Source organism: Candoia aspera, chromosome 1 (assembly GCF_035149785.1).
Source record: "Candoia aspera isolate rCanAsp1 chromosome 1, rCanAsp1.hap2, whole genome shotgun sequence".
Lineage (NCBI taxonomy): Eukaryota > Metazoa > Chordata > Lepidosauria > Squamata > Boidae > Candoia > Candoia aspera.
This window is the reverse complement of record NC_086153.1, coordinates 118,944,809-118,957,183: the sequence shown is the minus strand read 5'-3', so window position 1 is coordinate 118,957,183 and position 12,375 is coordinate 118,944,809.

Genomic DNA, 12,375 nt, shown 5'->3' with positions numbered 1-12,375 from the left:
CTGGTAAAAGGGTTGGAAAAGATTCCAGAAGCCATGTTCTATGTACTTTCCCTACCTGGTTATGTTTAAAGCAGCTGCCACACAAATATACCATTATTAGGCTTGAAATAATTACCGAAACAAAACCAAACCAAACCAAACATGACTTCTTTATGGAGATACTCAGAATGCTACTAAGCAGTTTTCTGTGTTCTAAATGTAACTCATTCATGAATCCCAGAAGAATTAAGAATACACTTGAGATAAACATGACCTTTGTGGGCAGTGTTCGCATGAGTGTAAAGAAGATGGCTGCTGAAAGCATTTATTCTATAGAAATGTACAGAAGATTTGAAAGTGAATTCATTATGTCAGCCTCCCCCTACCTAGTGCACTCCAGACATGTTGACCCTGATAGGAGTTCAGAGCCAGCAGATCTTAAGTTAATCTAATGCTTTACTTTTGCACTGAGTAATCAACATGTTTTTTTGACCTAGAACAATTTTGTTCCCTTTTCTCCACTTGAATTCCCCCTCAAATAGCAGCACATATGAAAGCTTTACTAAATCAGTCTAACAGGGACTCACACTTATACCGATGTAGAGGTGGTAATATGTCTCCTGCCACTGCCTTCCTCTAAGGCTCATCACACCATGGGCACTGTGATTTTCACCTTCCTCATGAGGCACTGAATAAATAAAATGTTAAAATGGAAAAGGGTAAAAAAGAAAGAAAGAAAAGAAAATGCTATTAGTCTTTAATCAAAATAAAGCCAGTTTTATTTTTGTGGAAAAGGTCATGTCAGATTAGGGTGATGGAAGTTGTCTTCCAGCCTTTCTGGAGGCATCTGATCAAAGCAGCCTGAGCTATAGAGGCTGGTGGCCCAGTAGCAAGAGAATTAAACTTTGCTGAAAATTCTTGAATGCAGTATATTTTTCTTGGAACTTAAAATGTGAATGTAAAGTTATTAACCATATATTACTAAGTCAGGCACTTCCTTAAGTAGCTTGGAAAAGAGGTAATATGTTGAAAACAGACAAGATTTAACGATGAATGTGGTACATGGTACATTTTCAGAAGCACGTAGAGTAGAAACCTGAATAAATCTGCATAGGAAAATCTATACAGAGGAAGACTTTCTATAAAATCTTTCTATGTACAGAGGAAGACTTTCATGCCTGCATCTGAAAGTGTTTTCTCATACATTCAGTAAACCTTCCAGTTACTCAGGAAAATTGTTAAAGGAGCATCCTAGCACAGTGGAATGAAGCTGCTTGTTAGTGAGGGTAAAATGAGGGCAGCTCCAGTCTGGCCTGTTGATGAGGATAACTTTATTCATTTCTGGCATGTTGCTGTGTTTGACTTTGAAAGCGCGCATACACTCTCTCTCTCATGCATACAACCTTAATATATTAGCATGCTCCAGATATGCTTATGAGGTGTTTGGCCTCCTCAGATGTAAGACCTCCAATTTATTCAAAGAGGAAAAAGGCATCCTTTCCACCTTCACTGTCACACAGGCAGCCTCAGCAGCCGCTCCTTCCTTAGAAAGCACAGTAGGAGCAGGCTGGATTCAGCAGTGGCTTCTGACACAGTGAAAGACGTTGAGGGTTAGATTTCTGTGGCTCATCCCCTGTGCAGTCACAAAATAATGTGCCATTCTTCTTGTACAGGAGAGAGATTGGGAGACTTGAGTGTATCTGGAATGTATCTGGAATGACTAAGAGGCTCCTTGGACTAAGATTTTTGCCAGTAATGAAGAGCAGCTCCTTCCAGCTTTCTGCTAAGTTTGGAACGCCTAACAACTTTGAGGTCCAAATGTTGCAATGCTCTCTGTAGGGGGCTGCCTATACAGATCATAGCAGCTGTTTTTCCCCCAGTTCCTTTGCCTGCTCCTCCTATACCTAAGGATGCAACAAGAATTCTCTATGCATTTCTATGGAAGCGGATTTATAAGATACTCCAAACAGACTTCAGCGCAAGGCAGATGAGAAAACTGAGAAGAGTCCATGACATTGATCGTTCTCCAATCAAAAATCCAGGCGAGAAAGAAAGGCATTTGCTTGTGCAGTACGGTCCAAAAAAGAACATCTGTTTCTGAAACTCCATACAAAACTATGACCTTATTAGATTTTAGCAAGGTGGCCTTTGCCTTCTCCACTGCATGCTATTTTCTTCATTAAGGCACTCCCTATAAATGCCAGAGGAGTGGCCCAAACTAGCCTAAAGGGAAGCAGCGCAGAGGCTTTGGTGCATTCTTCAGAAGGGGCTACCCCGTTTCAGGAAGCAGGTCTGAAGGGGAGCTTTTGCTCAAAGCTTTTTTGAAGTGAGACACTGCTTTGAGATTTTGCACAGCCCCAGTACAGATGCTGATGGCTTCAAAGAAAACAAAAAGGGGGCAGGGGAGAGAATAAGATTGTGCAGGGAAAGTTATGTTCACCAGAGCATCAGGGGAATTTTCATTTAAAAATATGTTTTAGGGAAATTGTATTAAAAACAACGTATGTTAAGAAATATGCATACAAAAGCTTCAGATGTCAGGGAAAAGTGTGAATTAAAACGACATGTTCTTTTTTTTAATTGATCTTTAAACCAATCCATAAATTAACAAGGCTGAGTGACAGTAAAGTGGATTGGACTGAAACGGATCCTCCTGTCCCTACCTACAGCAAGCGGGACTCCAGTTTTGCTCTATTGTTTATGTAGAACAGTGTTTCTCAACCTTGGCAACTTGAAGATGTGTGGACTTCAACTCCCAGAATTCCCCAGCCAGCATGCCAAGGTTGAGAAACACTGGTATAGAATCAGGGCAGTCAGGGTTCCTTAATCTCCAATTCTGCCATTCTGCCTTTAGCGTATGCAGCATTTCTGTGTCAAGTGATCCAAATGGACTCTTTGAAGGAATCAGTCACAGCAGTCTTCCCATTTTCTTTATTCCCATTTTCTTTATCCCCAGGGTACCTTCCAAGAGGAAAAGATGGCAGTGCTCACCCAAATGAGCAGAAGGGCTCCAGAACCCTGCAGGGCTGGCTTACCCAGTTTGGAAGTATGTCAGTGATAATCATTTCCTTCAAAAGAGCCACCCTGTGGTGCTATTAAGTCAGAGCTTAAAAATCCTGAAGTGTGTTAAAGTTAATCCTTTTGAATTTACCTTTTTCATTTATCACATTTGTTTCTCCTGCTGAACTCAGCTGTGAACTGGTGGTTACTTGGCAGTAAATTCTATTTGTGTGTGACAAGTGTACAGCAGCTTACTGTCCCTTCTTTTTAAAGGCACATAGAGGCAGGCATTGTGAAAGTGAAGCTGCTACAACAATGTTAAATTTTCTAGGCTGCCAGTGGAATAATTTTCCATTAGTATGCAAATAGAAATTGGGCAAAGAAGCTAAGGACCCAATTCTCTCTTTCTGTTCACATATTTTGTCAAAGTTGGTGGGATTTACGTTCACTGAGTTCATAAAGGCACCTTAAGTTCTCTCCTTTAAATACCTTTCTGTCCAATTGCAGAGCTTGGTGAGTGGCAGCAGGAAAGAAAGAAGATGGAAAAGAAAGACTGTTCTCTGCCACGTTGCATAATGTGCAAGAGGAGGAGAGAATAACAGAGAATCAGGAGGGTCAGAATTTAGCTTTATTAAATGAAATATGAAAATGCGGCCTCCTCAGTCTATACATTTCATTTTTTCCTTCTTTTAACTTAAAATATAAGTCTTTTTCTTCCCATGCAAGAAGGGATTTTGGTAATTTATATTAGCAACAAGAAATAAAATCTTCAGCTACCTGCACCACCACGTTCAAGTGCTCTTTTACCCCAGAGCAAGCTTCAGAAATAAGAATCTTTTGTCTAGGAGTGACCATGCATGGCATGAGTCAGGGCTGTGTTCCACCCCCGCCCCCCAGGAGTCCATTTGCTTGTCCTATACATGGCATGCTCGGGGGGGGGGGGGTTGATTGGTAGGCTTAGATTGGCATTCAGGGAGTGAGCCTGGCATTCAGGGAGCCCCTCCTTGCCCCAGTCGGTCATGTTATAGCAGAAGGCTGCTCAACAATTTTCCTAAGCTAAGGCCACCTTTGGCCCTTGAGTAACATGCCAAGGACCCCACCTGCCAAAAAAGTAAAGCGGATGAGAAGAAAAGTTGATTTGATTTGAATGTACTCTGAATTAAAATAAAAATACTCTGCATTAATATGCTATTCTATGTTGTATGTAATTAATGGTCTTCTCCCTCTTTCACATTAAAAATAACAATTCCCTGGCAACTTTTACAGAAGTTCTAAGAGCTATGTTCAATAACCTGGGGAGTTCTATGTAATCTCGGGGCTTCAAATTGAACATCACTGTTATTTGCTGGCATTAGTTGCTTTGCTCAAAACCCTAGTTTGAAATGTGGCTATGTTATGTAGACCTATAGTTTTCTAGTTCTGTGCAAGTTTTAATACTAATTTGTTAATAGGCTCTGAAAGACTAATCTTGACCACCTATTTCTATTGGTGCAAATTTACCATACATTCACATCCCCACCATTACCTACAGAAACTTTGATGCTCCCACAAATTAGCTGTTGACTCCAAACATCTGCTGGTTTTGCAACCTGAGATTGTTTATTCTTTTACACTCTTCATAGACATAAATAATAGTGTTCAGTTTAGAGTATCATCATACATGTGATTTGATGTGGTTATATGGGAAATTCTCCAAATTGCTTCAAGTAATGCAAATCCCTTGCTCAGAGAGGAAAAAACAATGAAAAGTTAATCAGAATGGCAAGAATATTTATTTGAATATCAGATCCCTCTCTCTCCCCTCCTTTCCACATTATGATTTCTGGATAAAAAAAGGCATGCTGTGTTCATGGAATGTTGCAATTGAGTCCTAAATGAATCAATAAATCTTCATAAATCCATAAATCCATTGATCACTGAAGTCCCATCCAATTCTATGATACTGTGAAATATTCCACTAAATCTCTTATACAAATCTGCTCTTAATTTAGCTGAAGAATTATATTAAAATCAAAAGGCTGTGAATAACTATATTATTTATGGGGCATAGTAATATGGGATATCAACAATCTGTTTTCCTGAATGTGTGAAAAAAATATAGTTTAGATGGAGGTAATTACATAAAGCTTTAATCCAGCATTAAATCAAGATGCTTTTTTTTCTGTATATTTCATGGTTAATTTTTAAGACTTACAACTTAAAATCAGTACAATTTGATTATTGGTAAAATTATACAGACCCAATTTTTAAAAAGCTACTTTTAATAATTTAAAAAAATGGAAAAGGTGCTCAGTATGAGTTGGATTTTCTAAAAAAAAAGAGATACTAAAGGCCACAAACAATTCCCGTCAGGAAAAATGATAGAGCGCAGCGGTAGAAGCTGATGTGATTATGCATAATTAGTGAAGATCTGAAAACAAAATAGGCAAAGTATGTGCAGTATGGTTTCTAGATTTCATCCCAACCCTTATGGCCCCAGCAATGGCCGTAGGAACCATTTGTAGCTTCACCTCTGCCATGAAATAATGTGTTATATCTGTGCTCATGTGCTCTTTCTCTCCAGGGACTAATCAGGGACTAATCAGCCTGTGTGTTGTCTGTATGCATGTCTCTCTATGGGGCTGTACCAGGGTGTATATATAGGTCTATTCAGGATAGGTGCATGTACAGCGTTTGTGTTTGTGTCTATGCATTTCTGCTTTCCCCATGGATTGCATTCTGTTTGTGTTTCCATGTATGTGTGTATGGGGGTGGAGGTGGCTTAGAATGGAGCAGTCAGCAGCATTCGGAGACACTGCTGTCCTATAGGGCAAGGTTTCTCAACCTCAGCAACTTTAAGGTGTGTGGACGTCAACTCCCAGAATTTCCCAGCCAGCATGCTATAGGACAGGCCGTGTCTCCAAATGCTGCAGACTGCTCCATCCTAAGCATACACGGAAACACAAGCAGAATGCCATGTTTCTCTGCATCCCCTAGATCTAGCCCATTTCCAAACTCAATCTTTCTTCTATTGGCTTCTCCCGCCACACCCAATTTGGCCCACTCTGCTCTGTTTTTGGGAAATTATTATCCTGATAGAAAGGATGCCAGGCCTCTTTACCTAAAACCTGAGGCTGGAAAGAATAAAAAGGAAGCATGAAGGAGGTCACCATGGAAGAGTGGCCTAGAACTGTATAGCTGGTGCTGAGAAAGTTGAGAAAGAATGAAAAAAATGTGAATGCTGTACAGAAAAAAGGACTTCTTCAGAATGATTCAAAATAAAAGGAAGCTGTTCAGTGAAGATGGCAAAATAATGCTAATAGGTGTGTGTGTGTGTGTGTGTGTGTGTGTGTATGTTTTAAGGCAGAGCTACTCAGCTTCTCTGTTGACTCCGTTTTCTGCATCAAAAGGGTATGTGTTCCAGATGACTCACACACTGAAGGAATTTCCTGACTGCAAGTGAATAGGGGCATCTGAAGATGATATTAAGGCAGATGCAAGTTCATATGGGTCTAGCCATCTGATCCCAAAACTCTAGAGAGCAAAACAGTATTTCAAACGAAACTCAGAAACACACTGGCAACAATAGATATGCTACAAATTAGTGTAAAATGGTCCAGTCACCTAAGTCCAGCAAATCTGCATTTTGCATCAGCAAAAGTTTTGGAATAAGTGTAGAATATCCCTGATTTTGAAGATGCCGTATTGGTTACCAGTGGCCTTCCGGGTCTAGTTCAAATGGGTTGACCTTTAACGTTCAAGCCTTTCATGGCACAGTACCAGACTATATCAGGCACGCCTTGACAAAACAGAAACTTCCTGTCCAGTTATGACATCTAGGGGGAAGGCCTGTTGAAGAAAGCCTATGGATCTGGTGGCAGCCCTTCTTGGTGGTATTCTGTGGCTCTGTTTGGATGATCATCACAATTAGCTTAGCATTATTGTTTTAATTGCTTTTTAAAAATGGCATTATAATTTTGAAATATTGTATATCACTTAGAGTTCATAGGGATGGGGGTGACCTATGCATATTGTTAAAGAAATTAATTTTCTATTTTTTCCTCTTTTTTATTATTAATTGTTCAAGATATAATTAAGGTACATAATGCAGAATATAAGACCGGCAGAATACAATTTTCAACAGTCATCCCACATCCCAGAACTCAGCTATGCATTGGGGAAGCTAGGTCTAATTCAGAGGAAGAGCAGGTGTTTTACAGGCAAAAGTTGCTGTCTGTGAGCAACTGTGAATCTATATTGATTTGGCACAAAATCAGTCAGTCAATGTTTTCATCTTTCTTCCCTGGCACCCCATGGAATATCTTAGAAAAGGCCTCATGGAATATCTTAGAAAAGGCCTCCACTTAAGTGCTTAGAGAACCACGGGCAGCACATGGACAATGCAGAACCCAAAGGCAACCTCAAATGAAGTTCCCCAGCTAGAGAAGGCTTCCATGGATGGGATGCAGAAGAAGAATATTGTCTCCATTCTCCTTCTCTCTGTAGTCTTCCAGCTTGGCCCAAATCTGTTCAGAAAGATTTCCTGACCCCTGAAGCAGATTTGGATGACTATAGAGATAGCAGAGAGAAGAGGAACTATATTTTCCAGTTTCACAGATACAGAGAGAGGATGTGGAGCAGACTCTCGTGGGCCATGACACCTGAGAAACATGTATTTTCCACCCAGCTATCATTCTTTCCTAACCTCTCCTATCCTTGCTTTGTGCCCAACTAATTTATGCTTCCTCCTGGGTACATTCAGGATGATGTTACACATGTACTTGCATTTAATGTGAATCCTTTATAGTGTTTTCTTGCCTACCTCACAACCTAATGACCAGCATCTGAGCCAATGTATTTTATAGCAAAAAGCAGGGTTATTGTTGCAGGTAAGAAGCTCATTACTAGTGTTGATTACCTATATGTCAGCAACAACAACAACAATAACCCCAACACATAATAAACATAAACAATGCAAAGAAGCATATAATTTGTTGTTTTTTAATCCACACACATAAGAGAACATACATACAAGAATCTGGTCCAAGTTATCCATGCCACACTTGGTAAATATTTGGTTATGAACCATTTACTGTACAACTTCATCCTCAGAGTATTTTGAATAAATAAATGGAAGTTAGCCCATGTTCCATGAACATTTGCCCATTACCCTCTGTATCACGGAGCCTACAGCATCAGCGTCTGCTTTTCATCCAAGAAAACAGTATTAAAGTGCATGACTGAAATAAAGAAGCACATAAAGGAATTAATATGGTGAGAAGGAAGCACAAATTAATTAATTGCAGCTAACCACTGCCAAAAGTCTCTTACATTCTGATTAATGCCAAATGTTTCTTCAAACAATAAATAAGATGTGCATCTTTTAACAACTGATGTTAGTCTCTGACCATAATTAAGTGTTCATGCCAATTATACTTTCACTGCAACCATTTGGGCGGGGGAGGGATTTTCAAAGGAACCAGAAGTTAATCAATCTGCTTGTTCACCTGGATTTCAGGCTGAGATCCTCTGCTATTTTTGCAGAAATGAGAATACTCAGTCCTTCTGTGTTAACCTTGCTACATCTTTAAGATAAGATGAGATGAGTCAATTTTGGCAGGGTTCAGTGGGAGAGAATTTGTATAGTTGGCACATAGCCACCAAGTGTTAAATAATCAGCTGATGATGTCATATACAGTATGTGTTACAAATAGAAGACTATGAGATTCTATGGAAGACTATTCCTTTTTTAAAAAAAACAAAAAGTTAAGATTACAAATTACTTTAAGAATGGAAAGGAAAGAATTGGTAGGCAGTAGTAAAATCCAGCATTTAGTGCACAAATAATCTCAGATAATGACAGAAGAATGCAAGTACCATTTTCTTGATTTAAAATTCTTTGGTGGGAGAGATGGGTTGTATGCCTTGGTAAGAAACTGAAGCTCTTTACAACAGATAAGTACAAGATCCACTCTTTCCTTACTTAAAACCATGTTTCTCCAACAGCTGAGGAAATGGAAACATTGTGAGCAGTATGACAACTCTAAAATAATTTTCTTGGCTAGCATTTGCTCAACAAATGTCCAAGATATTTGGTTACCCTTTTAACCAGTAAACCATGAGGTAGCATGAGCTTAGGTGATAATGTTAAACCCTTGGCCTCATAATTTTGAATTATGGCAAGGAAAATCTGCTGTTGATGTTTCAAATTCTTACAGCACCATTAGTGCTACATCATTTAATTTTGCACACAGGCTTGAACTACATCCAAAGTTTGGATTTTTTTTTAACATAAGGCTTCAAAATACTAGATTTTGCCTGATTTGTTATAATAAGGAAAGACATTGTTAAATTAGATAGAAACTCCTACTAATTGCTTATTCTGATTGATGATTCTTATCATAATGGTTGCCTTTGCCAATAATTAATTATTGGTTTTAATTTAATCATAGTTAAAAATGATATAATTATTTTTAGACAGTATGTAATGCAATCTATTGTTAGATCTATCTGAAAAGTCTTGTTCAATTTGATAGAGCTTGTAAACCTCTTTTTATTTGTTTTGTTCCATTAATTCTTTTTTCCCCATCTTTTTTCTTTGTAGCACTTTTAAATAGCTGTTAAAATATAATGAATTACAAAAATAAAATAAAATAAAACAGATAATTATGAAGAGGTAGAGAGAGAGGAAGTGCTATAAAAAAGAAAAAGGGAAGAGATTAATACAATTCTTCAGTAGCTGCCAATCTGTTTTTTTTTTTAGTCTTTTTCTTTTCTTTTCTTTTCTTTCCTTAGGTTTTTATTGATTTTTTTTTCATTAAGTTCATACATGGTCTCGTTTAATTGTGTGGGGAGCTTTTTGTAGTGTATTTAGGTGTTTTGTCAAATTGCTTTTTGTAATTTGTATTTTGAAAAATAAAAAAAAATGAAAAAGTATTTTGTTCTCACGCACATACACACAAACAACCTCCAGAAATAAATAAGAACTGAGGGTACATATGGTGGCAGAAAACTGAGCAACCTTGAGGGATATATATTTGGATACTGGTGAGATGGGGAGGAGAGAAATAGAAGGCATCTTCTTGCCAGGGATTTTTTTCAGGATAGGATGGATGAAAGCCAGCTGGGATTCTGTGTAGACAAATCAAAAAAGGAACATATAGAACATATAGCTCATGGACTACTAAGCCATCCCCATTGGGACATACGTGCTGATATGTGTGTGTGTGTGGGGGGGATATTTTTGTAGCACCCCAGTGGAACAGCAGGGGGCAATGCATCCAGTTTGGTCAGCCTGGCAAGTGAAGGCCCAGCAAAATCTCAGAACTATTAAGGAAGAGATATAGAAAACCAACACATATTCAAAATGAGCTGGTAGCTGAGAATCGGACTTAGATTGATTTGAAGATATCATATTCATAGATTTATATATTTATGACTCCTGGCCATAATAAAGTTTGATGGATGGATGGATCTAAACTAATTTATAAATACATCCAGTTTAACTGAATAAGCCCAATTCACAATATATATACAATTCTCTGTCACAAGAAGAGGGAGGTCTACTAGCTTGGTTGGCTTTTAAAGATAGTTGGCACATTAATTAAGGTTAAAGTTAATAGTTGCTACTAGTCATTATGGTTACATACTATATCCAGGATAAAAGTCAGAATTTCTCCAAAATACCTGCTACTACACCCTTCCCCAATGCAAGAATGAAAATTAAGGCATCTCAGAGAGATGCTGTCCAAACTCTGTGAGATTTAATTGCCAGCTCATATGCAGGTGAGGGTGTTGAGGCTGAAGGACCAATTTAGTTGGTCTGTTCAAGATGCCTTAGTGATCTAAATGGGCTCCAACAGGTACTTTGAGTTTTCTCCATCAACCTAGATGGCAGTTCCATCAACCATCTAATATATTTCTGGAATAAAAAGATGACCAAAGCATTGGTTATAAGATTGCTCATGATCAGCCTCTTCTTGCTTAGGAGCATGCTAGCTGGTTATTATATGTTATAATTCAACAACATTTGGAGGACTGTGAATTTCCCACTCCTTTCAAAGTTATCTGATTGGTGACTATAGGGAAATGGCATGCTAGATTAAATGAGTTTTTGTTTTCTAGTGGGGTTCTTCTTATGTACTTATGGTTAAAGGAGCAAGCAATTGATTGATTGATTGATTGATTGATTGCCATTAGCTCAATGTTCATTCTCAGAGACCACAGATTTTCTCCAGAATGATCTGTCCCCGACCTGGTCCTTCAGTTATTCCAAAGGTGCACTAATTGCTACTGTAGCTGAGTCCATCCACCTTGCTGCTGTCACCCTTTTCTTCCCTTTTCTTCCACCTTTCCCAGCATATAGACTTCTTCACAGAATTGGGTCTTCCCATAATGTGTCCAAAGTAGGATAATTTGAGCCTGGTCATTTGTGCCTTGAGTGAAAATGCTGGATTGATTTGTTCAGTTATCCATTATTTGTTTTCTTGGAAATCCATGGTCTTCTTAGGAGTCTTCTCCAACAATGAAGTTCAAAAGCATCAATATTCTTTCTATCCTGCTTCTTCAAAATCCATCTTTCACTTCCATAGGGTATTACAGGGAAAACCATTGCCTGCATGTTTCCGATCTCTGTAGGTATAAATAGATCCCAGCATCTGAATATGGTTTCCAAGGCCTTCATCGCTACCCTACCAAGTACTAGTCTGTGGTGTATTTCTTGACAATGTATAGCTGATTCTAAAGAATCTGTCCACCACTTCAATATCTTCATTGGCAATTCTAAAGCTGGTTGCTGAACCTGTTTCATTAGTTTGGCCTTCTTTATATTTAATCTTAGTCCCATTTTTTCACTGTGCTCCTTCACTTTCATTACTATAGCTTGCAGATCATTTCCATTTTCAGCAGGGTAGTGTCATCAGCATTGAATAGGTTACTGATCTTTCTTCCTCTAGTTTTAAAACTATGCAAAACTTTCTCCACTTCAACTTCCTGCTGTATATATTCTGCATGTAGGTTGAACAAATAAAGGGAGAATATACAGCCTTGTCTTACTCCTTTACCAACCTGGAACCAGTCTGTTTCACCATGTCACATCCAGGACAATGAGATGTTCTGGGATTTCCATTTTTCTAAGCAAATTCCAAATTCCACAGCTTGACGTGATCAACACAGTCAAAGGCCTTTCTATAGTCAGGGGCTTCTGGGTGAGGTTCTATGGCAGACTAGACTTCTCTGAGGGAGCGGAGACAGTGCTGCTGTGGAGATTTCTGGCCAGTGAAGTCTTTCTGGATAAAGGACAGTCTGAGAGATTGCCCACCTGCACCCCAGGCTGCTGCTTCTTGTGAGGAGACTGCAGGATTGAAGTCTTGTGTTTTTTCATAAGTAAAGAGCAGCAGGGGCTCAAGGGAGAAAGAC